Source organism: Somniosus microcephalus, chromosome 7 (genome assembly GCF_052327205.1).
Source record: "Somniosus microcephalus isolate GS21.2 chromosome 7, FLI_Smic_1.0, whole genome shotgun sequence".
Classification (NCBI taxonomy): Eukaryota; Metazoa; Chordata; class Chondrichthyes; order Squaliformes; family Somniosidae; genus Somniosus; species Somniosus microcephalus.
Genome location: NC_140993.1, coordinates 125,771,833 through 125,797,338, shown reverse-complemented (window position 1 = coordinate 125,797,338; position 25,506 = coordinate 125,771,833).

Here is a 25,506-nt window from a genome sequence, read left to right as displayed (position 1 = left end):
TTTTCCAGCGAGTAGAAGAAGGGGGAGCCGCGGTCCAGGTCCCGCAGGAACTGGATCCGTGACCTCACGTACGCGCCTCGGGACCCGACGAGCTGCAGGTCCTTCAGCGCGCCCTTCTTCTCTTCGTACACCTTCCGCAGGGCTGGGTCCTCAACGACTTGACTGAGATGGGACTCCAGGTCGAGCACCTCCTTCTCCAACTGCCCGAACCGGGCCTCCCGCCTCTTGGTCGACCCCTTCGCGTACTCCTGACAGAAGAGACGGACGTGAGCCTTGCCCACGTCCCACCATAGCCTCAAGGAGGGAAAGCCCCCCTGCTTCCTTCTCCAGTCGGCCCAGTACCGATGAAACGAATCCCGGAACCGCACGTCCTCCAGCAACAGGTTGATAAAATGCCTCTATGCGGACCCACCCCGCGCGCGCATCGGTGTGAGCTCCGCCCACACCAGGTGGTGGTCTGTGCACGGCACCGGCTGCATGGAAGCCGTCGGAATGCAGGAGACGTATGCTCGGGAAATGTAAAGGCGGTCGATTCTGGACCTTCCTCCCCCAGACCTCACGCTAGTGAAGGCGCTGGGGTCGGGATGGAGATTTCGCCAGACGTCCACCAAGTCGAACGACCCGACCAGGTCCCTCAACTTCTCCATCGCCGCCGGGCTTCGCGGGGGACCCGGACGGTCCCTCGCCTCAAGGGTGCAATTAAAATCCCCCCCGAGGATGACGCACTCGTCGATGTCGACGGAGACCAGAAGAGCGGACACTTCTTCAAAGAAGCGCACTTGCTGCGCACCGGTCTGGGGGGCGTACACATCCACTAGATGGAGCGGCATGCCCCCCAGGCGAACAGTGACCTGGAGCAAGCGGCCCGGCACATGCTCCTTGACCAAGACCTCCGGCTGAAAATGTGGGGCCAGCAAGATAGTCACCCCGCTGGAATTATTGGAGAGGTGACTCATGCTGACCCCTCCTTGCCACTCCAGGAGCCACGTGGCCTCATCTCCCGGAACATTGTGGGTTTCTTTCAGGAAGCACACCGCATACTTCCCATCCCGAAGGACCGAGAAGTTATTGAATCTACAGCGCGCCTCCCTGCTGTAGGGGGTTTCTCTTGCTCTTTCTGGTCTCCTGCCAGGCTTCGTGCAATAATTGCCCTTGAGTGGTTCGACCCACTCCCCCCCTACGGTTCTAGACCTTGGACTTAGGTGCAGAGAACAGTAGTGCAGAGAAAGAACTCAATAGACCAGGTTGAATAGCACGAAATGGATGCTTTTATTTTTAAACAGTTTGAAGCATTACAAAATACATGTCAAAGGCACAGATTAAAGTTACTACAATCATGCACAAATTTATGAACTTGACTCTATGGAAATGGGGAACACACGGCACATCGAAAAAGGGGAAACACATTACGATTTCCCTTAACTCCCTCCCCTATACCTAAACTAAGTTTCGACCTGGGGAACTTGGGATCATGCTCACCACTCTCGAAATCGCGAGAAAGGGGGTTCGCAGCCTTTTTGGCACCGCTTTCCGTCGTCACGTGGATTTGGAAACTTCTGGCGCAGTCGATATTCTCTCCTCCCTCGAGGCGGTGGGGTAGACCCAGCCTCGATGAGCGCTCGTTAAGGTTGAGATCCACCAAGTCAATTTGGGTTCATGGAGCAGACCCAGATGCAGGCTATGCACTTGGGAGAATCTTGTGGCATCGATCGCCGGTTCTCCAGAGGGTTTCTTCTCCGTCGGCCTGGGTCGTCGATGATCTCCCGACCCCAGTACCCGGGCCACCCTCGTCGTCTTCTCGTCGTGGCCGAGCCTTGTTTGGCTGAACACCGACCACGTTGTCCTTTTACCGAAACCGTCCGTCTTTAAAAAAAAACGAAAACGTTTTCATCGATCTGCCGAAGTGGAAGAGGCGCCGATCCGGGTACCGTCCGCCCTTCGTTCGTTCCTCGTAGAAGAAAGTTCTTGAAGAAATGGAAGCCTGAAGTCGCCCAACAAGAAGCCGTGGCAGCGAAGAAGAAGTTGTTCAAGTAACCCGGAGTCCGAAGTTTTTTTAGATGGACTTTCAATCCATAGTTATACTCTTTTGGGACAGTCTTATCTCCCGCCAAATCATAGTCCTGTCTTTGTATTAATTTTGGCGGGCAGAAATCTCTGCAGGGGCGCTTTGTCTTGTAACGGAGCCGGTGATAACTTAAACTGGCCTTCCTGGCCGATAATGTCTTTCAATGTCTTTTGCATTGTCACCGTGGCTCGGTTCGCATATTGATCGGTCCGGACATTTTCCTTGATGGCTGCTAAACGGTTTTTCCTTTGTACGATAAATGGGTATAAGTGTTTTTACATTGTCCGCCCATATCTTGATGGGCCCCATCCTGTACTTATAATCCATTGAATATGTATGCTGTTGCTCTGAGTTTCGGTTCCCAGAGACTGGCTTTCGTGGGCTCACTGTCTTCAATCCACAAGCCTGTCTGGCTTGCAGTAACAGAAATAAAATGGTTCATAAACTGATCACGGGGCCTGGCGGCCATTTTGTATGCCCTTTTATCAAAGGTTTTTCTGTGCAAGCTTACTTTGGTCAATAAACAGTCTTATTTTATCCAGTTTTCTTGCGTGATTTTTGCTGAAAATTGCGAATCTTACAGGCCCCCCTGTGATACTGATAGCTTGCTTAAAGTATCAATAATCCTTGATGAGCAAATTTTCCCTGATTCCCCACATCCAAACATTCCTGGCACTTAACTATCTATGCCCCTCACGACACATGCAGTTCCCATTTCCGGAGAAAAATGAAAATTACCTCATGCACATTTGGAATCATAGACAGCAAATCTTAAACTATAACACCTTCACCTGTCAGATGGGCAGGGGTTGATACCCTTTTGCGCCATCTGCATGCATCTTTTATTAATCCAAAAAAACTTAAGAACAACTAATAACATGACAATACTTATTTCCTTATAACCCAAAACAATCAACAAAAAATTTTTTTTTAAATGGAGGGACGCTTAATCTTATACTAGCAGCTTAGAGTGGGGTATCTGCTTCCCCCATCCGCACATAGCGTTCTCTCCATTCTCCTGTGTTCTCGTGCCTCTGGAGGCGTTTGCCTCTTTTGCAATGCACGAAGAGCAAAAATATCACAATCAAAACCTGACATACTACTAGGATATGGGATGCTATTCTAATCCAGGCGGGGACCTCTATGTTGGTGAACAAGTCCCACCATGGTGGGATGGTTATGTCCAATATGTCTTTTCCTATCTCTAAAGTCTTCTGCTCCAGTGTATAGAAATGTTTCTGCGAAACTATAACGGCTTTTAAAACCTTGGTGAGGTGTTCGGGAAGAGGGGGAATGACATAACCAAAATGCGCGACAAATCGTTGTAAGTCTGTGAAATTCTCTTTGATAGTGATGTGTACAGTGGAGGGCGCAGGAATGGGAACAATTCGTTGTTGTGCCACTTGAACCTCGGCCCTGGGTTTGAAACAGAAACTGCTATCACCGACCGAACACCACTCGTGTTGTCCATATCGGTACTGAGGCGCTGCAGTGGTGACGCAGTATGTCCCACCCCCGATATATGCTACCTGTGGGGGCACATGGTCCTCTGCCATTGCCTCCATGGTGCAATTCACCGGCTTCGCGCTAGCGGTTCTGAACCCGCACTGTGGTTTCAAAAAGGCATTCAAGTGCTGGGGACACAGGATGATGTGTGCTCCCCGGCTCCGACATCCCGAGAGGTCGGTGCCTGTCATCGTACGCTCCCATCTGATGACGTAAGGCGGGACCACTGCGTAACGAATGTGTGCGCCCCCCTGAATGACTCCAATGTTCTCTACTCTGTATACCGGGGCGGGCTTTGCTGCGGGACCCAACACCGGCATTCTTACTACTATTCCCATAATAGTGTGATTCGAATGTCCGCAGTCCACTGGAACTGGGTATGCTTCTGCGGCTAGTCTGAGCTGGCACGGGCTTAATGCATTCTCAAAAGGGTGGAGCGCTTGCAAGTGCTTGTTGCTGATCCAGGACGGGACCAAACCCTGTTTTAAATCCTCAAGATTACTGCGGCCCTCGCCCAATAACCACGCCCCGTACAGCACACAGGCCTCGTTTTGCGCAGCTTGATCGGACGCATTCCGATCCTCCTTAATGAGCGCATTTACCGTTCTCGCGTGTTTCTCCAGCTCAGCAATTATGTCCTTAAAGTGTAGTGTCATGGCCTGGTCCTCATGCAACTCAGAACCCACGACCTTGTTTTCGTCTGTCAATATGTTCCTTAACTGGGCTTTTAAACCGTTGATCTGTGTCTGCAGCTCCACGTTATCTAGAGCGTTGACAACAGATGTCCCGGTATTAAAAGCAGTGAATATGTCATTTACAGTACCCCTTCTTTGCCTCCCGACTCGATCCAAAACTTCTGGCGGTGTGGTGTATAATTTGTCTCTGTCGATGTCGGCAAAGTCAAATTCGTAAAATTGTCTAAACATACTGGTTAACAGGACCTGGTATAATTGTTCCGTTTCTTTGGGACACCACTCCGGCAATCTTACCTCAGTGAGATTTAAAATCACTGAGGCCACCGCGTAGTGTACCCCTTGGTACAGCACCTGACCGGTGGGTACCAATACTAAACCGTTCCCGGGTCCCTTGGTGGTGGTTGGGCACCCTCCTTTCTGGGCTAGTGCTACCGGAAGCGTGGGCAGGGGCTTGCGTGGGCGGGTGATGAGTTCAGTGGCGTTCACCGGAATAGGGGAGTATGGGGCTCCGCACGCTCGAGTGCTAACATCCCATCTCATCCCCTTCCCTTCATCCTGCCACTGCCTCTGGAAGAAGATGGACACGCCCTTGGGGCAGACGCGTCTCGAACCCCACATACAGACATATATTCCCTCATCCGGTTCCCACCATTTGTCCCAACACACACGTAATTGTCCGTGAGTTCCCGTAATAGTCCGATGGGTATTATTACCCAGTCGCTCCCACTCGACCGTAGAGTTTCTCATGTCCTTTCCCAGCTTTCGTAGCCACCACCATCGCCTTGGTGGTACGTTCCCATTGCACACCAGACAAATCCTCTTTCCCACGGTGATGCTGACTCTGGGCGCTAGGATCCTCACTCGAGGGCACGTTAATGAAGTCTCTTGGTAGGCAAAACCGAAATTGCTGGAATATTCCGTAGAATTCGTTCCCAGCCAACCTGGCCATCTCCCTTGGTGGAAGTAGGTGGCAGTTTCCTCTACCTCTCGCTCCCCCGTCCCATCCGTTGCGATGGGGGCCGTGTCCCCGGAGCACCCGAAAATGATGACGTCCTTGGTGCGGCCTCGGTAGGCCTACCCGCACCCGATCGCCATGAACGCTACGACAATCCTTTCCATCGTATCCCAGGTTTCTGTAACCAACAAAATGATGTAGCCGGGCTCCCGATAGGTGCTGGCCTAAATTAATTGGACGCGCGGGTTCCTGGACCCCGCTCCCTAACAAACACACATACCGGGCAGACTTCAAAATTGTACTCTTAACACCATATACTTTACATTCCTTAAACTATGACCATAATTACCTATCTTAACTTATGTACAGCGCCGCCCTCCGTGGGGCGGCTTTCCGAATCCCTGTGAGGTCTGTCGTGTGCCACACCCTGCGGTGGGGCTGCATTGATCTTTGGCCTTGATCCCCCGCAGCCTGTCGCTGCTGAACGGGGATCATGTCTTCCTGGGGCTGCTTTAAACCGTGGTTGGGGAGGATGGGGAGAATCTGGCCAAAATTTTCTGGGCTGGGGCGCTCGAGCTGACCTACGAGGGGCTGCTTTGGGTTGGGCTCCCGGGGCCGATGGACCTGGGGTCGTGACTGTTACCGGCACAGCCTGTGGTTCCTCCACAGCTGCCGGCTCCAGCTCCCCTTCCTCAGGCTCCGCCCCCCCGGGGTCGGGATCTGTGGCTTCCGACCCCACCTCACCTGTCCCTACAGGTAACGAGTCTCCACCCCCACTCCCTACCTCCCCCAAGCTTGAGTCGAGGGCGGGACTGCCGTCCTCTGACTTCCTCCTCCGTGATTGGGTCTAAAGCGAGGTTGAGCTGTTCGGGCTCTCCCCTGCCTAAATCCCATTCAAAAGATGAGACCTCCCACTCCAATGGGATGGCCTCTCCCTTCACGCAGGCTACTGCTCCAGCCTGTGTGGTCTGTGACTCTGTTACAGGCTGAGGATCTTTGTTCTCAGACCTGGTCCCCTTTGGTGGCCCTGGTGTACCCGGTTTAAACAGTTTACACTGGTTGATGTGAAACCATTTGGTACGTCGGGGCGTCTTCACTGCATAAACCATGGGGCTGGCTTTGTCTACAATGCTGTATGGCCCCATGTACAGTGGTTCAAAACTCCCTACCCTGGCGTAGTTTCGGACCATGACCTGGTCCCCGACTACCCACTCTTGTTGTTTCCGAGGTTCTAACAACAGTTTATTTCCCTGGTGCTGTCTTCCCATGTTCCCAGCCGCCTGCCCATAAATCTGTCTCAGGCGCTCCAAGAGGGTTTGGGCGAATTTGTCCCGTTTCACCTCTCGGAGCTGGCCCTCAGTGAGCACCGGGGCTAGCACATGGGTGGGTGTTCGCATGATCCTTCCAGTCATTAACTCGTGCGGGGAATACCCCGTGCTTTTGGACTGGCTGGCTCGGATCCCCATGAGGACAAAAGGCAGGACCTCCGCCCATTTCTGGGGCGAGCCCATTGTCTCTTTCCTCAGCTTTTCCTTGAGGGTCTGATTCATACGCTCAACAATCCCGGATGACTGGGGATTGTATGCTACGTGCCACTTTCCCTCAATGCCCAAGAGCCTGAGGGCGTTCTGCATTACTTGACCGGTGAACTGACTCCCTTGGTCGGACTCTACAAAACGGGGGAGTCCCCACCGTGAGAACACTTCCCGAATCAAGATCTTAGCAGTACCCAGTGCCGTAGCTGTTCTGCACGGGAAGGCTTCTACCCATTTGGTGAACACATCTACCAGGACAAGGCAGTACTTATAGCCTCCCTGGGCGGTGGGCAGGGGCCCTATGTAGTCGACCTGAATCGACTGCCATGGTCCCTCTACCCTCCTGATGTGCCCCATGGGCACCTTCCTTTTGTGGGGGTCTGGGTTGTTAGCAGCACACACAAGACAGCTTGCGCAGAACTCGCGGACATCGTCCCGAAGTCCCGGCCACCATCCCGCCTGCTCCACCCGTTGCCAGGTGACCTCAGGTCCGGGGTGTCCCGCTCCTGGACCCTCGTGGGCCAATTGCAGGAATTCCCTTCAGTGCTGCTGCGGCACAACCCACTGCTCCTCTCGGAACAGCATACCTTCCTTGACTGTGAGGGCTGCCGTACTGTACGGACCTTCTACCTGTTTGCCCTCTGTGATGGCTTTTAGGACTGCTTTTAGGGCGGGATCCAGGGTTTGGACGGTCTTTAGGTCTGGGGGCGGTGTCACCCCTGTGTTCCCGGGAATTCCCTCCCTGCCTTGGATCGCCGCCACGGGTCCGGGTTCGTATGGGTCCCAGAGAATGCCGCTGCGGGCACCCTCCCTGGCTAGCGCATCTGCCTGCTGGTTGCCCTGACTGTGGGGTTCTGTAATGGAGTGAGCCTTCACCTTATGGATGAACACCTCTCCTTTCTCCCCCACAGCTTTAAGCAAGCCGTTGATCTGGACTGTCTGTGCTGCAACTACCTGGTCCAAAAGCTGGACTTGTTTCTTGTAGCACATCAGCCAGACCGCCTTTTCTACAGATTTCTTATGCTCTCTACCCGCTGTCCACTTGATGGCTGCGTCTAGCGGGCGCCTATCCCTTAGTAGATCAGATATCCATTGTTTTGTGAGGTTGACTTTTCCGAAAACATAATCTGCTATTCTTTCATCCATCACATTTCGTCTATTCAGATCTTGATCTAACACACTACTTTCCTGCTGCCAAGGTCCTGCCGTGGTCACCATTTCTGTAGGGGGTTTCTCTTGCTCTTTCTGGTCTCCTGCCAGGCTTCGTGCAATAATTGCCCTTGAGTGGTTCGACCCACTCCCCCCCTACGGTTCTAGACCTTGGACTTAGGTGCAGAGAACAGTAGTGCAGAGAAAGAACTCAATAGACCAGGTTGAATAGCACGAAATGGATGCTTTTATTTTTAAACAGTTTGAAGCATTACAAAATACATGTCAAAGGCACAGATTAAAGTTACTACAATCATGCACAAATTTATGAACTTGACTCTATGGAAATGGGGAACACACGGCACATCGAAAAAGGGGAAACACATTACGATTTCCCTTAACTCCCTCCCCTATACCTAAACTAAGTTTCGACCTGGGGAACTTGGGATCATGCTCACCACTCTCGAAATCGCGAGAAAGGGGGTTCGCAGCCTTTTTGGCACCGCTTTCCGTCGTCACGTGGATTTGGAAACTTCTGGCGCAGTCGATATTCTCTCCTCCCTCGAGGCGGTGGGGTAGACCCAGCCTCGATGAGCGCTCGTTAAGGTTGAGATCCACCAAGTCAATTTGGGTTCATGGAGCAGACCCAGATGCAGGCTATGCACTTGGGAGAATCTTGTGGCATCGATCGCCGGTTCTCCAGAGGGTTTCTTCTCCGTCGGCCTGGGTCGTCGATGATCTCCCGACCCCAGTACCCGGGCCACCCTCGTCGTCTTCTCGTCGTGGCCGAGCCTTGTTTGGCTGAACACCGACCACGTTGTCCTTTTACCGAAACCGTCCGTCTTTAAAAAAAAACGAAAACGTTTTCATCGATCTGCCGAAGTGGAAGAGGCGCCGATCCGGGCACCGTCCGCCCTTCGTTCGTTCCTCGTAGAAGAAAGTTCTTGAAGAAATGGAAGCCTGAAGTCGCCCAACAAGAAGCCGTGGCAGCGAAGAAGAAGTTGTTCAAGTAACCCGGAGTCCGAAGTTTTTTTAGATGGACTTTCAATCCATAGTTATACTCTTTTGGGACAGTCTTATCTCCCGCCAAATCATAGTCCTGTCTTTGTATTAATTTTGGCGGGCAGAAATCTCTGCAGGGGCGCTTTGTCTTGTAACGGAGCCGGTGATAACTTAAACTGGCCTTCCTGGCCGATAATGTCTTTCAATGTCTTTTGCATTGTCACCGTGGCTCGGTTCGCATATTGATCGGTCCGGACATTTTCCTTGATGGCTGCTAAACGGTTTTTCCTTTGTACGATAAATGGGTATAAGTGTTTTTACATTGTCCGCCCATATCTTGATGGGCCCCATCCTGTACTTATAATCCATTGAATATGTATGCTGTTGCTCTGAGTTTCGGTTCCCAGAGACTGGCTTTCGTGGGCTCACTGTCTTCAATCCACAAGCCTGTCTGGCTTGCAGTAACAGAAATAAAATGGTTCATAAACTGATCACGGGGCCTGGCGGCCATTTTGTATGCCCTTTTATCAAAGGTTTTTCTGTGCAAGCTTACTTTGGTCAATAAACAGTCTTATTTTATCCAGTTTTCTTGCGTGATTTTTGCTGAAAATTGCGAATCTTACACTGCTGCCGTTGATGTTGAGGCTGGCTATGGTTATCTTCATGTCAGAAGCATAGTGCAACCTCTACCTACACCTAACGGGGGGAGGGAGCGCAGTCACTTGACAACCGCCACTCCCTGAGCAGCCCAGTGAGGAACGTCTTGATCCGACGCAGCTCGAGCGGTTTCACGCCCTTGTCCGCGCCCATGATTTTAACGGCGGCGCGGACGGGCCTGATGAGCAGCGCCAGCTCCGACCACCTGTCGACGGCCAGCCGGATTTTATTGTGACGAGCCAGGCACGTGGCCATAAAATCCCGGAGTTCCGCAACGGGGATGAGGGGAGACTTGGTGAGGGGCACAAGGGCATCCATCGTCTCCCCCTCCCCGCTACCAGCCACTGATCCAGCGGTCTGGGTATTCTGATTAAAATCCTCGACCAGGTCGAGCAGTTCCTGGGAGATGTCTTGCTGTAAATGGGCAAGCTCAGCCCTTTCGACCTCGCCCGCCCAGTCACTAGGATGCCCGACCCGGCGAGGAGTAATGGTTCAGTTATTTTGATTTCTTCCGCGGGTGATTCCGCGCCCCCCCCCCCAATGGGCAGTGTCTCTTCCCCATTCCCGGGAGGTACAGGCTGGACAGACACATCTGTCTCACCCTCCCGTGGGACAGGCGATCCCTGCCGCAGGCTTGTGATGGTGACGGTGGGTGGAGGCGCAGCACCCGCGGCGGGCGATGACTCCCCTTGTGAGGAGGCACCTTCCTCCTCATGGTCTTCCTCCTCTTCCAGCAAGCCATGCCTCCTTTATAGTCCGGAGGGACACGGAGGTTGGGAGACCTCCATGTCTGCTGAGGCCTCTGCCTCCGCTCCATCCTTACATGTCCTTTTTTCGGGCCCAAGCCCGGCCGCAAGTCGTAATTTTTCTGCAGAAGCGGGTGCGGTCACAGGCTCGGGCTTGGGGTCCTCCGCGCTCATGATCACCGCTAAGGGGTCTGCAATGAGCGTGAACATGAGGTCAGATAGACCGTCGAGGGGACTTGCCTCTGGATGTTTCTTCTTTCTCCGCACCTTCCTTCCGCTCGGACATCTCTGCCCCCCACCCCCCCCCCACCGGAGGCTGTGATGGTGTTGGCCTCCAACGTCGACCGCGCATCTGTTGATTTTGATGTGCGGACAGGATTGGGGGGAGGAGTGGCGGCGGCGCCAGCCTCGGCCGCACTAGATCTTTTGGCAGCCCTGGAGGTGGGGCAGTTTTTCCTAATATGCCTCATCTCCTTACAGGCGTGGCACCGCACACCGTCCGACATCCAGAAGACGCGGTAGGCTGTACCCTCGTGGTGCACCATGAAGGCTCCCTCTGTGCCTTCCTCCCGCGGCAGCTGGACAAAAAGCTGGCGCCGGAAGGAGAAGACATTGCGAAGGCTGCCTTCCCTGAAGCCGAGCGGGATTGGCGTAATCCCTGACCTCACCTCCCCCAGTTGATGTAAGTGGGGGAGGAGGAGCTTACCAGGAATAAAGGGCGGGACATTTGAGATTACGATCCTTTGCGCGGTGGCCTCAAGAGGGTCCACCGGCGGGAAGGCCCCACCCACGGTGAGCCCCTTAGTGATGGCCAGAGACACTGCCCGCTCCGACCCCAGGAAGAGGCCGCTACGATGGCTGAGGGGCCGACAACCTGTAGGGTTCTCAAAATTCCCACATTCCCCAGAGTTATTAATAAAGGGACCCTGAAGGACGAAGTTATAAGGGAACCCTAAACAAAATGGCTTCTGGACCTCGTGGCAGAAGCCTGCAAGATTGGAAAGCAGGGCCCCGCAAAAACGGCAGGTCAAATGACATGCCGGGGCCTGTGAGAGCTGAAGCCAGACAATAGATAATGCAGAACACACATTCTTCATTTTGAAACCAATCAACTCAGGAAAGACTTAATCTTGAACCCATCAAACCTTTGCATAAATAATCGCTTACAGTTTAAACTGGCTACCGAGCCAGGAAGATGCCGATTCACTTTATGAATAACAAACACCAGGACATTAAAGAGCATTTAGCAAAGGGGCAACCACCCAAAAAGCAGTTAAAGTGAACGGTTAAAATCACTTTAACGAGCCCGCCAAAAATCGGACAAAGAACTAGCCCTCATTTGGCGCACAGATAACAACCTCCGAAGTAGTATAATTGTAGGCCCACCGGTAACCAAAGAAAATGAACGAAGCGAACGAACGAAGCAAACGTATGAAGCGAATGAAGGAAGCTGACGAATGAAGCAGGGGTAGAAGAAGAAGAAGCAGACTAAGGCGGGCCGATGAAAGGCAGAGAAGGGCAGTGTGGAGAAGTGTTGGGGGATGAGCAGGCACACGCTCAGGTCCACAGATACTCGAAACTCAAAGAAGCAGACAACCACGAGCACCGCGGTAACAAAGGGCCGGGTAAACCATACCTTCGATCATTACCACTGCACAGGTAATGATCTAGGCCACCGCGACCAAGCCAACATCGAAGACCGCCAACCAAACCCCAACCACAACAAAAACTTCGACGACCAGACCACCACCAGAAGAACAAAACCCGAAGTTTCCATTCTGCAAGGTAAAGTACCCAACAAAGACTTTACTCTCTAACTCTAACGGAGGAAAAGAGGGTACTTTACTCAGACTACTCCACCACCGCGCCCTGGGACCACGTGATGACGGCAGGCCCCAAAGGACACCAAGAGCGAACCTCAAAACCACAACCCTTATTGGTGAGCATAATCCCTGGCCCCTCACAGCACAATTAGTTAGATATTGAGGGTGGGACAAGGGTAAGGGAGGTATTACTGTGATTTTTTCCCCTCGATGTGCAGTGTGTTCCCCATCCCTAATTAAGTGTACTCTTGTATGCCTGTAGCTATTCCAGTAATTTTTCCAGTGTTGTAATTTTATTGTGCCGTTTAATAAAAATACAGTTTTCTTGTACCAAACCAGTTGTCTACTCCACTTCTGTATCACCGCGTGTACCTAAGTCCGATGTCTAGAACCCAGGGGTGTGGGAATGATTCGAACCACTCGGGAACCCAGTCAGAGGCGAGCTGACGGCACACAAGCCACCCCCTACAGAAATGGCGACCGTGGCAGGACACCGGCAACAGGGGTGCGATACAGTAGAAACTGATTTGGGAGAGCAAACCATAATGGAACAGAAGATTTCTGACTATGTATTCAGTAAAGTGAATATCACTAAGAAGTGGTCACTAATCTGTTAAAGGCTGGGCGTCCGGTAGACAGAAGGGAATGATCACAGGAAATCCATAGAAAAGGCAGTCTGGCTGATGTGCTACAAGAAACAGATCCAGCTTCTGGACAGGATCGTTGAAGCACAGGCAGCCGAGATACGGGAGTCAGCCCTGGAAGTCCAAGAAAGGACTCTAGCAGGGGAGAAGTTACTGGTCGCATTGCAGGCCCTGAATCAGGAAAGGGTACTGTTAATGGGGGAGCATAAGGCCAGGCTGGAATATCTACAGTGCCAGGTCACCGAAGCCAAGAGCAATGAGCTGAGGTTGTGGGAGAAGAATGCCCACCTAGCGAGACAAGTGAGAGAGCAGGAGGAGAAAGTAAAAGATATAAAGGCATCCTATAAGTTAGCGAGCGAGCAGGGGTTTAAAGACGCAGATCATGGCCCCTGCAAGGATCAGATAGAGAATCTGAGCCTTGCCCTAAGGAAGGCATAGGGCATGGTGTGCCTCATAAGCCTGAAGGCAGCCCAGGCGGATTTTACAGGGAACGAGGTGAGAATGGTTCAGACACCAGTGGTAGTGCCAAGGGATGACCCGGTTGAGGAACAGGAGGTCCCACGACCACCACCCGTAGCGCCAGGTTTTAGCGAGGTCTGGCAGCAAGGGGGGTGGAGTTAGGGGTAGAAGCGGAGGTGGAACAACCCCCGCAAGAGAGGCTGGAACCGGGGCCGATGTGCCCGGCCCGGCAGCGGAGGTTTGGCCCACCCGCTCGTGATGGGGAAGAGGGACCCCTCCAAAACCAGTTCGTAGTTCCCTACGGCACTCAACAGCTTAGAGCTATGGTAAGCCACATACCAAAGCTCACAGAGAAGGGGGACCCCTCGGTCCACTTCAGGGCGGTGGAGCAGGCGGCCAGCATCAACGAGTGCGATGATGCCGAGCAGGCCAAAATGCTGCTGTTCTCCGTGGAGGGTAAGCTCCTCCAGTCTCTCTCTGACCAGTGTAAGAAGGGACAGTGCAAGTATGGGGAACTCAAGGAGGAAGTTCTTGAGGCCATGGGGATCAATGAGGGAAGTCCTTTCTCCCGAGTGGAGAAGACAGTGCAGATCGCAGGGGAAACCCCGTAGGCTTTCGCAGACAGACTGTGGCCAGTATATAGGAGTGCCTGCATAGGGGCACCTAACCGGGCATTCCTGGACCGGGATCAGCTGGCCCACAGGCTCCATTGCGTGGTGGCAAACAGCTTGCCACAGGTTAGGGCCAAGGCAGAAGTCTGGTTTGACCCCAAGAATCCCCTGACTACCGAACTCACGGTGATCAGACAGTTGACCCTAGCCTACAGGAATGGTAGGGGAACCGATGCACACCCACCTAAGGGGAAGGTGCATGAAGTAAAACCCGGACAGGTTAGGAAGGAGTGGCATCAGGAAGGGAATAAACCTTCCAGCATGAAGCTTAATTGTTACGGGTGTGGGAAGGTTGGACACTGGAGGAAGGAATGCAAAAACCCTTGGAAGGATAACAAGGGAAAGAATTCCTCAGCCCCAGCCCAAAGACAGAGTTAGGGATCCCTCCCGCCACAGTCGAGTCATTTTTGAACACGATGAGGACCCTATTGACTGGCCCTGGGAGGGTAGCGGCCACTACAGGTGCGCTGACCCCATCAGCCCCATCTAACCCACAGCCCTGACTAGAGCCAGTGCAGCCTGTTTACCTGTGTTCCCTGCAGTGCGACTTATGGAAGAGACCCCTCGTCGAGATGGAGGTAGAAAAGGTAAAGGGGACCTATCATTTGGATACAGGGGCATCATGCACCCTGATCCAGTCAGGTAACCCCACCACCTCACCTCTATCTAGCGGGGTCCCATAGAGTCTGTCGGGATTCACTGGTAGGGAACAGGCAGGCTCATTTTCCACCCCACTGTCCATTCGCTTAGGAACACTCCGCTCCAAGTGGACCTGTATCCTAATGAAGTGGGAAGTGGAGGGTGGAAAAGGGATCCTGGGAGCCGACTTTATTGTAGGCCACAGGATCCTAGTGGATTTAAGGAATCATTGCCTATGGCGGGCAAACAAAGGAAAGGAAGGCGGAGTAGTAGTCATCCCAGGGAAACAGGGGAAGGGGACCCTGTGCACCATGAAGCCTAAAGAGGGTTATAACCTCAAGCTCATGGTCAACAATACCCCAAGGGAGTTCCAGGCATTTGTGCTAGCCCACCTAGCCACATTTGCCACACACAAGCACGACTATGGGAGGGTCAACGGGTTCGAGGTCAGCGTAGACAGGGACCCTATGGCCCGACCACAAAAACAGTACAACTTCCCCAGGGAAGCGGAGCCAGGCATGGAAGCAGCCATGTCCTCCTTAGTACAGCAGGGAGTCCTGAGACCGATAGCCACCCACGTAAATTCTCCACTGTGGCCGGTTAGAAAGCCGGACAACTCCTGGAGAGCCACGGTGGACTATCGGGTGCTCAACAGTAATATCCCAGCCTGTGCACCCACGGTAGCAGCAGTTGCCGGCCTGATAGGAAGTATCCCAGCATCCGCGACCATTTTCACAGAGCCGGATATTTCCAACAGGTTTTCGTCCATCCCTTTAAGGAGGGAGGATCAGTACAAGTTTGCCTTTACTTTTAAAGGGCAACAGTGCACCTGGAACTATTATAATAGCAAAATACTGCCGATGCTGGAAATCTGAAATAACAACAGAAAATGCTGGAAATACTCAGCAGGCCAGGCAGCATCCGTGGAGAGAGAAACACGGTTAACGTTTCAGGTCTGGGACCCTTCATCAGAACTGGAAAAAGCTGGAAATGTAACAGATTTTAAGCAGGTGCAGGGACAGGGGGGGAGGGGTTTAGGAGGGGAGGAAGGAATTGAAAGAACATGCTGTGAAAATGTTGCAAATGGGAATGGCAAAATCATACTGCATGAAAAATGGGGGCAGGGATTATTATCTGAAATTGTTGAACTCTATGTTGAGTCCGGCAGACTGTAAAGTGCCCAATCGAAAGATGAGGTGCTGTTCCTCAAGTTTACGTTGAGCTTCATTAGAACAATGTATTAGGCCGAGGACAGAGAGATCAGAGTGGGAGTGAAGCGATGAATTATAATGACAGGCGACCGGAAGCTCAGGGTCACCCTTACGGACTGAACGGAGGTTTTCCGCAAAGCGGTCGCCCAATCTGCATTTGGTCTCCCCAATGTAGAGGAGACCGCATCGTGAGCAGCGAATACAGTATATTAAATTGCAAGAAGTACAAGTAAATCGCTGTTTCACCTGGAAGGGGTGTTTGGGGCCGCGGACAGTGGGAAGAGAGGAGGTAAAAGGGCATGTGTTGCATCTCCTGCGCTTGCACGGGAAGGTGCCAGGTGAAGGAGAAGGGCTGTTGGGGGTGATTGAGGAGTGGACCAGGGTGTCGTGGAGGGAGCGGTCCCTTCGGAATGCTGAAAGGGGAGGTGAGGGGAAGATGTGTTTGGTGGTGGGATCACGTTGGAGGTGGCGGAAGTGGTGGAGGATGATCCGTTGAATGTGGAGGCTGGTGGGGTGAAAGGTGAGGACAAGGGGAACCCTATCATGGTTCTGGGAGGGAGTGGAAGGGGTGAGAGCAGAAGTGCGGGAAATAGAACGGACACAGTCCAGGGCCGTGTCAACCACAGTAGAGGGGAATCCTCGGTTGAAGAAAAAGGAAGACATGTTGGAAGCACTGGTATGGAAGGTGGCATCGTCAGAACAGATGCGGCGGAGACGGAGAAACTGGGAGAATGGAATAGAGTCCTTACAGGAAGCGGGGTGGGAGGAAGTGTAGTCCAGGTAGCTGTGGGAGTCGGTGGACTTGTAGTGGATGTTAGTCGAAAGCCGATCGTCAGAAATGGAGACGGAGAAGTCAAGGAAGGGAAGGGAAGAGTCGGAGATGGACCATCTGAAGGTGAGGGAAGGGTGGAAATTGGAAGTAAAGTGAATGAACTTATCTAGTTCAGGGCGAGAGCAGGAAACGGCACCAATACAGTCATCGATGTGCCGGAAAAAGAGATGAGGGAGGGGAACTGAGTAGGACTGGAACAAAGAATGATCCACATATCCCATGAACAGGCAGGCATAGCTAGGGCCCACACAGGTTCCAATAGCAACACCTTTAATTTGGAGGAAGTGAGTGGAGTCAAAGGAGAAGTTGTTCAATGTGAGAACAAGTTCAGCCAGGCGGAGGAGGGTGGTGGTGGATGGGGACTGGTTGGGCCTCTGTTCAAGGAAGAAACGGAGCGTCCGAAGGCCGTCCTGGTGGGGGATGGAGGTGTAGAGGGATTGGACGTCCATTGTGAAAAGGAGACGGTTGGGGCCAGGAAACTGGAAACTGTTAAAGTGATGGAGGGCGTCGGAAGAGTCGCAAATGTAGGTGGGAAGAGACTGGACAAGGGGAGAAAAAAGAGTCGAGATGGGAAGAGATAAGAACATAAGAACATAAGAAATAGGAGCAGGAGTAGGCCAATCGGCCCCTCGAGCCTGCTCCGCCATTCAATAAGATCATGGCTGATCTGATCCTAACCGCCAATCCACTATCCCAGAACCATCTCCTGAATCTAACAGAATTAGACACACGAAATAGGAGCAGGATCAGGCTACATGGCCCCTGGGCTCGCTCCGCTACCTACAGGGCCATGACCGATCCGAACCTAGACTCATGTCCAATTTCCTGCCCGCTCCCCGTAACCTTTAATTCCCTTTACTTCTAGGAAACTGTCTATTTCTGTTTTAAATTTCAAATCAAATCAAATCAAATCAACTTTTATTGTCATTGTTAGTGCACAAGTGCAGTACAACGAAATGTAGGCTTGTGGCTCCCGAGAGTGTACAATTTGGATTAGGACACTTAAACATTTCAACATACATTTGTACATATATATTAGCATAAATATGACCATAATAAAGTGAATAAAGTGCATCGGCAGATGTGCAGGCTTTAGTGTTTATTTGTGGAGTTCAGTAGGATGACAGCCCTGGGAAAGAAGCTGTTCCTAAATCTGGTCGTACGGGTGCGAATGCATCTGTAGCGTCTTCCAGATGGTAGGAGGGCGAACAGACTGTGGCTGGGGTGGGTAGGGTCTTTGATGATGGTCCGTGCCCTCCGTAGGCAGCGTTTCTGATATATATGTTCTATGGTCAGTAGCCGGGTGCCGGTAATGCGTTGGGCAGTTTTGACTACCCGCTGCAGGGCTTTCCGGTCATGGGAGCTACAGCCGCCGTACCATACCGTGATACAGTTTGTCAGGATGCTCTCTATAGTGCAGCGGTAGAAGTTAGAGAGGATCGGGGGTGACAGATTACATCCCTTCGGCCTCCTCAAGAAATATAGGCGCTGCTGGGCCTTCTTCACCAGAGAGGAGGTGTTGAGGGACCAGGAGAGGTCTTCCGTGATGTGGACTCCGAGGAACTTAAAGCTGGCCACCCTTTCCACCTCCGCCCCATTGATGTGGATGGGGGTGTGACTTCCGCCTTTGGACTTCCTGAAGTCCACGATTATTTCCTTTGCTTTCTTGGTGTTAAGGGCCAGGTTGTTGTCGGCGCACCACTTCACAAGATGCTGGACCTCCTCCCTGTAGGCTGACTCATCATTGTTGGTGATCTGGCCTACTACTGTGGTGTCATCTGCAAACTTGATGATGGTGTTGGAACCATTAATGATGTAGCTTCTACAGCTTTTTGGGGCAGCATATTCCATGGACCTACCACCCTCTGAGTGAAGTAGTTCCTCCTCATCTCAGTTTTGAAAGAGCAGCCCCTTATTCTAAGACTATGCCCCCTAGTTCTAGTTTCACCCATCATCGGGAACATCTTCCCCGCATCCACCCGATCCAACCCCTTCACAATCTTATATGTTTCAATAAGATCGCCTCTCATTCTTCTGAACTCCAATGATTAGAGTCCCAATCTGCTCAACCTCTCCTCATATGTTCATCCCCTCATCCCCGGGATTAACCGAGTGAACCTTCTTTGTACTGACTCGAGAGCAAGTATGTCCTTTCTTAAGTATGGACACCAAAAATGTACGCAGTATTCCAGGTGCGGTCTCGCCAATACCTTGTACAACTGAAGCAATACCTCCCTATTTTTATATTCTATCCCCCTAGCAATGAAAGCCAACATTCCATTGGCCTTCTTAATCACTTGCTGCACCTGCATACTAACCTTTTGGGTTTCGTGCACCAGGACCCCCAGATCCCTTTGTACTTCAATACTTTCCAGTTTCTTGCCATTAAGATAATAACTTGCTCTACTATTTTTCCTGCCAAAGTGCATAACCTCACACTTTCCAGTATTGTATTCCATCTGCCAAATCTCTGCCCACTTACTTAGCCTGTCTATGTCCCCTTGCAGGTTTTTTATGTCCTCCTCACTCATTACTTTCCCTCCCATCTTAGTATCATCTGCAAACTTTGATATGTTACACTCGGTCCCCTCCTCCAAATCGTTAATACAGATTGTAAAGAGTTGGGGACCCAGCACTGACCCCTGCGGAACACCACTAGCTACTGATTGCCAGTCTGAGAATGAACCATTTATCCCAACTCTCTGCCTTCTGTTAGATAGCCAATCCTCTATCCATGCCAGAATATTACCCCCAATCCCGTGATTTTTTATCTTAAGCAATAATCTTTTGTGTGGCACCTTGTCAAATGCCTTTTGGAAGTCTAAATACACTACGTCCACTGGTTCCCCTTTATCCACCCTATACATTACTTCCTCAAAGAACGCCAGCAAATTTGTCAAACATGACTTCCCCTTCATAAAACCATGCTGACTTTGTCCTATTAAATTATGATTATCCAAATGTCCTGTTACTGTCTCCTTAATAATGGACTCCAAAATTTTACCTACCACAGATGTTAGGCTAACCGGTCTATAGTTTCCAGCCTTCTGTCTACTGTCCTTTTTAAATAAGGGTGTTACATTTGCAGCTTTCCAGTCTGCCGGGACCTTTGCCGAGTCCAGGGAGTTTTGGAAAATTATTACCAATGCATCCACAATCCCTACCGCCACTTCCCTCAAGACCCTAGGATGTAAGCCATCAGGTCCAGGTGATTTATCCACCTTGAGTCCCATTATTTTACCGAGTACCACTTCCTTCGTGATTTTGATCGTGTTTAGCTCCTCCCCCCCTTTAGCCCCCTGTTTGTCCAGTGTTGGGATATTCTTAGTGTCTTCTACTGTAAAGACTGATGTAAAATATTCATTCAGTGTTTTTGCCATCTCCATATTTCCCACCATTAATTTCCCGGTCTCATCCTCTAAGGGACCAACATTTACTTTAGCCACCCTTTTTCTTTTTATATAACTATTAAAACTCTTACTATCTGTTTTTATATTTTTTGCTAATTTACTTTCAGAATCTATCTTCCCTTTCTTAATCAATCTTTTTGTTATTTTTTGCTGTCTTTTAAAGTTTTCCCAATCCTCTATCCTCCCACTAGATTTGGCTACCTTATATGCCCTTGTTTTTAGTTGAATACTATCCTTAATTTCTTTACTTAGCCATGGATGGCTGTCTTTTCTTTTACACCCTTTTCTTCTCAGTGGAATATATATTTTTTGGAAGTTGTAAAATAACTCCTTAAATGTACACCACTGATCATGTATCGTCTTACCCTTTAATCTATTTTCCCAATCCACTCCACTCAATTCTGCTCTCATACCTTCATAGTCTCCTTTATTCAAGCTTAGCACGCTTGTTTGCGATCCAACCTTCTCACCCTCTAATTGAATATGGAATTCAAACATGTTATGGTCACTCATTCCAAGGGGATCCTTTACTAGGACATTTTTAATTAATCCCGTCCCATGGGGCAAGAACAGGCTGAAACGATGGGTCTACCAGGGCAGTCCTGTTTGTGGATCTTGGGAAGGAGGTAGAAGCGGGCTGTGCGGGGTTGGGGGACTATGAGGTTGGCGGTCATGGAGGGAAGATCTCCAGAGGAGGTGAGGTCAGTGACACACTTGGAAACAATGGCTTGATATTTGCTAGTGGGATCATGGTCCAGGCGGAGGTAGGAGGAGGTGTTGGAGAGTTGGCGTTCAGCTTCCGCACGGTAGAGGTCGGTTTGCCAAACAACAACAGCAGGTTTAATGATAATGTTAGGGTTGGATCGGAGAGAACGGAGTGCTGCAAGTTCAGAGGGAGTTAGGTTGGAGTGAGAGAGGGGAGCAGAGAAATGGAGACGGCCGATGTCACGTCGGCAGTTAGCAATGAAAAGATCTAGAGAGGGTAAGAGGCCAGAGGGAGGGGTCCAAGTTAAACGAGAATTTAGAAAGCGGGAGAAAGGATCAACCGTGCGGGGGGAAGACTCCTGGCCAAAGAAGTGGGCACGGAGATGAAGGCGACGGAAGAAGAGCACAGCATCGTGTTGAGCTCAAAATTCATTCAGATGGGGGCGTAAGGGGATGAAGCTCAGGCTTTTGCTGAGGACTGATCGTTTAGGGTCAGAGCGGGGAAGGTCAGAGGGGATAGTGACAACACGGCAGGGGGTGAGATTGGAAGATGGGATGGGATCAGAGGAAAGTAACGGGGAAGAAGGTTCTGGAGGGGCGTTAGTGTCCAAGAGTTGATGAAGCTTACGATCCTTGACATCAGAAAGGAAGAAAAAAAGTAGTGACCACCCCGGTATATAAGCCTGTGAAGTAACTTTGTATAGTAGTTCCAGTTTTGTCTCCATTCAGTAAACACCTGTTATAACCAACTCCTGCAGTCCGTGTCTCAATTACGCACGGACGTTACACTGGCGACGAACAGATCCGAACTTACCTACAGTTCTGCACCACCTCACGAGGATCCATCCCTGAAGCGAAGTTGTTAGAGGTCGAGGCCAGAAGGAAGAATTCCAAAAAGAAAAAAAAAACGAACAGAAGAAACGGGCGTCGACCGTGGGCAACCGCCCTCTGATTCATCGAATTCGAAGATTTGCAGGAGAGGCTGTCGAGAGCTGGGCTTGGTTATCCAGTCTATGGTGTTCCAGCTAATCGGGCTGGTGGCAGGTAGTACACTGATCCTTCCTGGGCTGCGGTGGGCTCGAGCTCGATCGGGTGGCTTTTCAACGGGGCCGAGCAGCGTTGTCGGGAAGAGGAGAGAGAGAGAGAGGGTGGAGCACACAGGGCGCGGCCGGTGCTACGAAGCCGGGCAGCGTACAGACCCGAGAAGAGGGAGGTAAGTGTCCCATAGGGTCTGCTATGAGAACGGGAACAGTAATTAAAAGAAAAGAAAATAGAAGCGCAGAAAGCCACGAGGAGCTACAGTTTGCCACGGGGACCGCGGAGAGCGGCGTTGGCAGCAGCGCGGGGGGAAGCGCACGAAGACCATAGGGCATCGCCATCAAGGCATAAAAACGCCAGCAACAGCGCTAGCAGCAGCGGAAAAGACAGAAAGCGCGGGAGGCGCCATCTTAATCCAGCGGGGAAGAAGGCAAAGCGCAGGAGGCGCCATTTTGTTCAATCGGGGAAGAAGGCAAAGCGCGGGAGGCGCCATCTTAGATCTCCAAGATGCCAAAGACTGGCAATATCACTGCCTTCGATAATGCAATAGAAGACTGGGCCACGTATGTGGAAAGAGTCGAAGTATATTGCAAGGCAAATGAAGTAGCCGATGAGAAAAAGGCATCGGTACTACTAAACTTAATGGGCGCAAGAATGTACGGCCTATTGCGGAACCTGATCACTCCAGTCAAACCGATGGCGAAGAGTTTAAGCGAAATTGTTGATATCCAACAGGAACACCTAAATCCTACACCGCTGCTTATAGCAGAAAGATTTAAATTCCACAAGAGAAATCAGCATAAAGATGAGAGCAATGCGGATTACCTTACGGAACTATGCAAGCTATCAAAGCACTGCCAGTTCGGAGCAGGACTGGCAGATACCCTACGGGACAAATTTGTCTGTGGACTCCTGAGTGAAGGAACCCAGAAGAGGTTACTCTCAGAGAAAGAGCTGACGCTAGATAAGGCTTTCAGCGTGGCAGTATCGTACGAAGCAGCAGCAAGGGGAGCTGCAGAAATACAGCAAAAGCCACAGGAATACGACACCCATGAAATGACACGGGGATTGGAAAAATGTTATCGCTGCGGCAGAACAACCCATGGCCAGAAGGACTGCTGGTCCAAGGACAAAACATGCAGGCAATGCAGAAAGATGGGACACATTGCACGAGTTTGCAGGACGGGAAGAAGACTAACGACAACAAAAAGACTACTAAGGAAAAGTACAGGAAAGTACAAAAGATGACGGACAGTAGTTCCGAAGACCAGAAGAGCGATAGTGAATCCGGAAACAAGAGACTAAGCTGTCTCAAACTACACAACGTAATCACAAAAGAGGATCACCGAACCATTTGGGTCACCCTCACGATAGCAGGGTCCCAAATCAAAAATGGAATTGGATACAGGATCAGCCCTGACCGTCATGAATCGACGAGACTACGAGCGGCTATTCTCACACATACCCTTGAAAGACACATCCATTGTCTTGAAGACATACACGGGGCAGAAAGTATACCCCAGAGGGAAAATAAGGGTGCCTGTCGAATACAACGGCAAGGAAATACAGAAATTGTATCTGTACATACTGCAAGATGGTGGACCACCGTTATTGGGATGTGAATGGATCAGAAAGATAAGTTTAGACTGGCACTCCATTCAGGCACTGACGGTGGCTGGTAAAAAGGAAGACGACGTCACAACTGGACGATTGTCAAAAATCTTGGCTAACGCTAAAGAGGTATTTCAACAAGAACTGGGAACTCTTAAAGGCGTAACCGCCTCGATAAAAATAGAAGAGAATGCAATTCCCAAGTTTTTCAAAGCAAGACTGGTACCGTATGTGTTAGATCCGTGGTTCAGTGGATTAATAATTACACGGATGCTGTACATAAACAAATAACAGGTCTTTACTGGAGGAGGGTAATCTCTAGACTGGGGTACAGAGGCATGCGCACAGCTTATATACCGGTGTGGTCGCTGCCGGTACTACAGTATACAGGAGCTGTAAAAAGTAGTTCTGACTTGAAGCACATACACTACAATTCCTCCCTTTTTAGATTAATAATACCCCCTTAATATTCAAATAACAATTACATTTTTACATGTACATTCAATACAAAAGTCCATTTATAGATTCAGTCTTTGGGGATGCTTCCTGACCCTTTTGGGATAGCGCCTTTCCGGAGGTTCTTGTTCTTGGTGCAGAGGCGATTCTGACCCCCTTTCCTCGGGTAGTTCATTGGGTTCCACTGCTACGGGGTCTGAAGTAGATACTACCGGTATGTCGGGTTCATCCCCAGGTACTCGAGACATGGGGTTGACGCATTCCTGTGATGCTCAGATCTGATCGACGTGGCGTCTCACAATGTTCTCCCCGACATCCACTGTGTACATTAATGGCCCCTGCCTTGTACATATCGTTCCGGGTTGCCACTTCTCTGTTCGATAGTCCCGGGCCAAGACTGGTTGCCCTACATTGAAGCTCCTTGTCGGCTTCTCGTTGATGTGCTGGAATTGTTTGTCCTCAACATTTCTTCGCACATTTGGTCTGAGCAAGTCCAGACGAGATCTCAACCTTCGGTTAAAGAACATCATGGCCGGGGTCTGGTTGGTAACTGCATGTGTCGCGTTTCGGTAGGCTAATAAGAAATTGTCCATCTTATGCTGTAGTGGAATTTCCTCATCGCACATGGCCTTTATCGCCTTCTTAAAGGTTTGTACGAACCTCTCAGCCAATCCATTGGTGGCTGGATGATACGGGGCGGATGTGTAATGCCTTACCCCATTCCTTTTCATGAATTTTTGGAACTCGTCGGACACAAACTGTGGTCCATTATCAGTGCAGATCTGCTCTGGCAACCCGTTTCTTGCAAATATGGTCCATAGGACTGCAATCGTTTTCTCTGTAGTGGTTGAAGACATCTTTATCACCTCAGGCCACTTTGAATGAGCATCCACTGCTATTAAGAACATTGAGTCCATGAATGGACCAGCGAAATCAATGTGCACCCATTGCCATGGAGAGGAGGGCCACTCCCATGGGTGTAGAGGGGCATGTGGTGGTGCATTTTGGACCTTCTGGCATCCTAAGCAGCTCTTAGTTAGGTCTTCGATTTGTTGATCGATTCCCGGCCACCACACATAAGCCCTAGCTAGGCTTTTCATTTTCACTCCCCCCAGATGACCTTCATGTAGCTCATTTAGCACTCTCTCCCTTAACTTGGGTGGAATCACCACTCTGGATCCACACATCACTGTCCCCTGGCATACTGACAGCTGTTCTCTTCTGGATGAGAATGCTGGCAACAGTGAGTCGCCATGTGTTGGCCATCCCCTCACCGTCAATTCATATACCCGTGACAGCGTCGGATCATTGCGGGTCTCCTTCTCTATATCCGCGTTTGTTACTGGCAATCGTTCAATTATCGATGAATAAAATATCTCGATAGGGTCCACTGCTGGTGCTTCCTCCACAGTTGGCAGTGGCAGGCGCGATAGCCCATCAGCGTTCCCATGCTGTTTCGTGCCTTTATATTCTATTTCATATTGATTCGTCCCTAGAAACAGGGACCATCTTTGTAACCGCTGTGCAGTCATTACTGGCACACCCTTCTTAGGATTAAAGATGGAGACAAGTGGTTGGTGGTCAGTCAGCAAGGTGAACTTCTGTCCATGCAGATAGTGGTTGAATTTTTTTACTCCCCATACTAGGCTGAAGGCCTCCCTGTCAATCTGGGCGTAGTTGCGCTCAGCTGAGGTTAG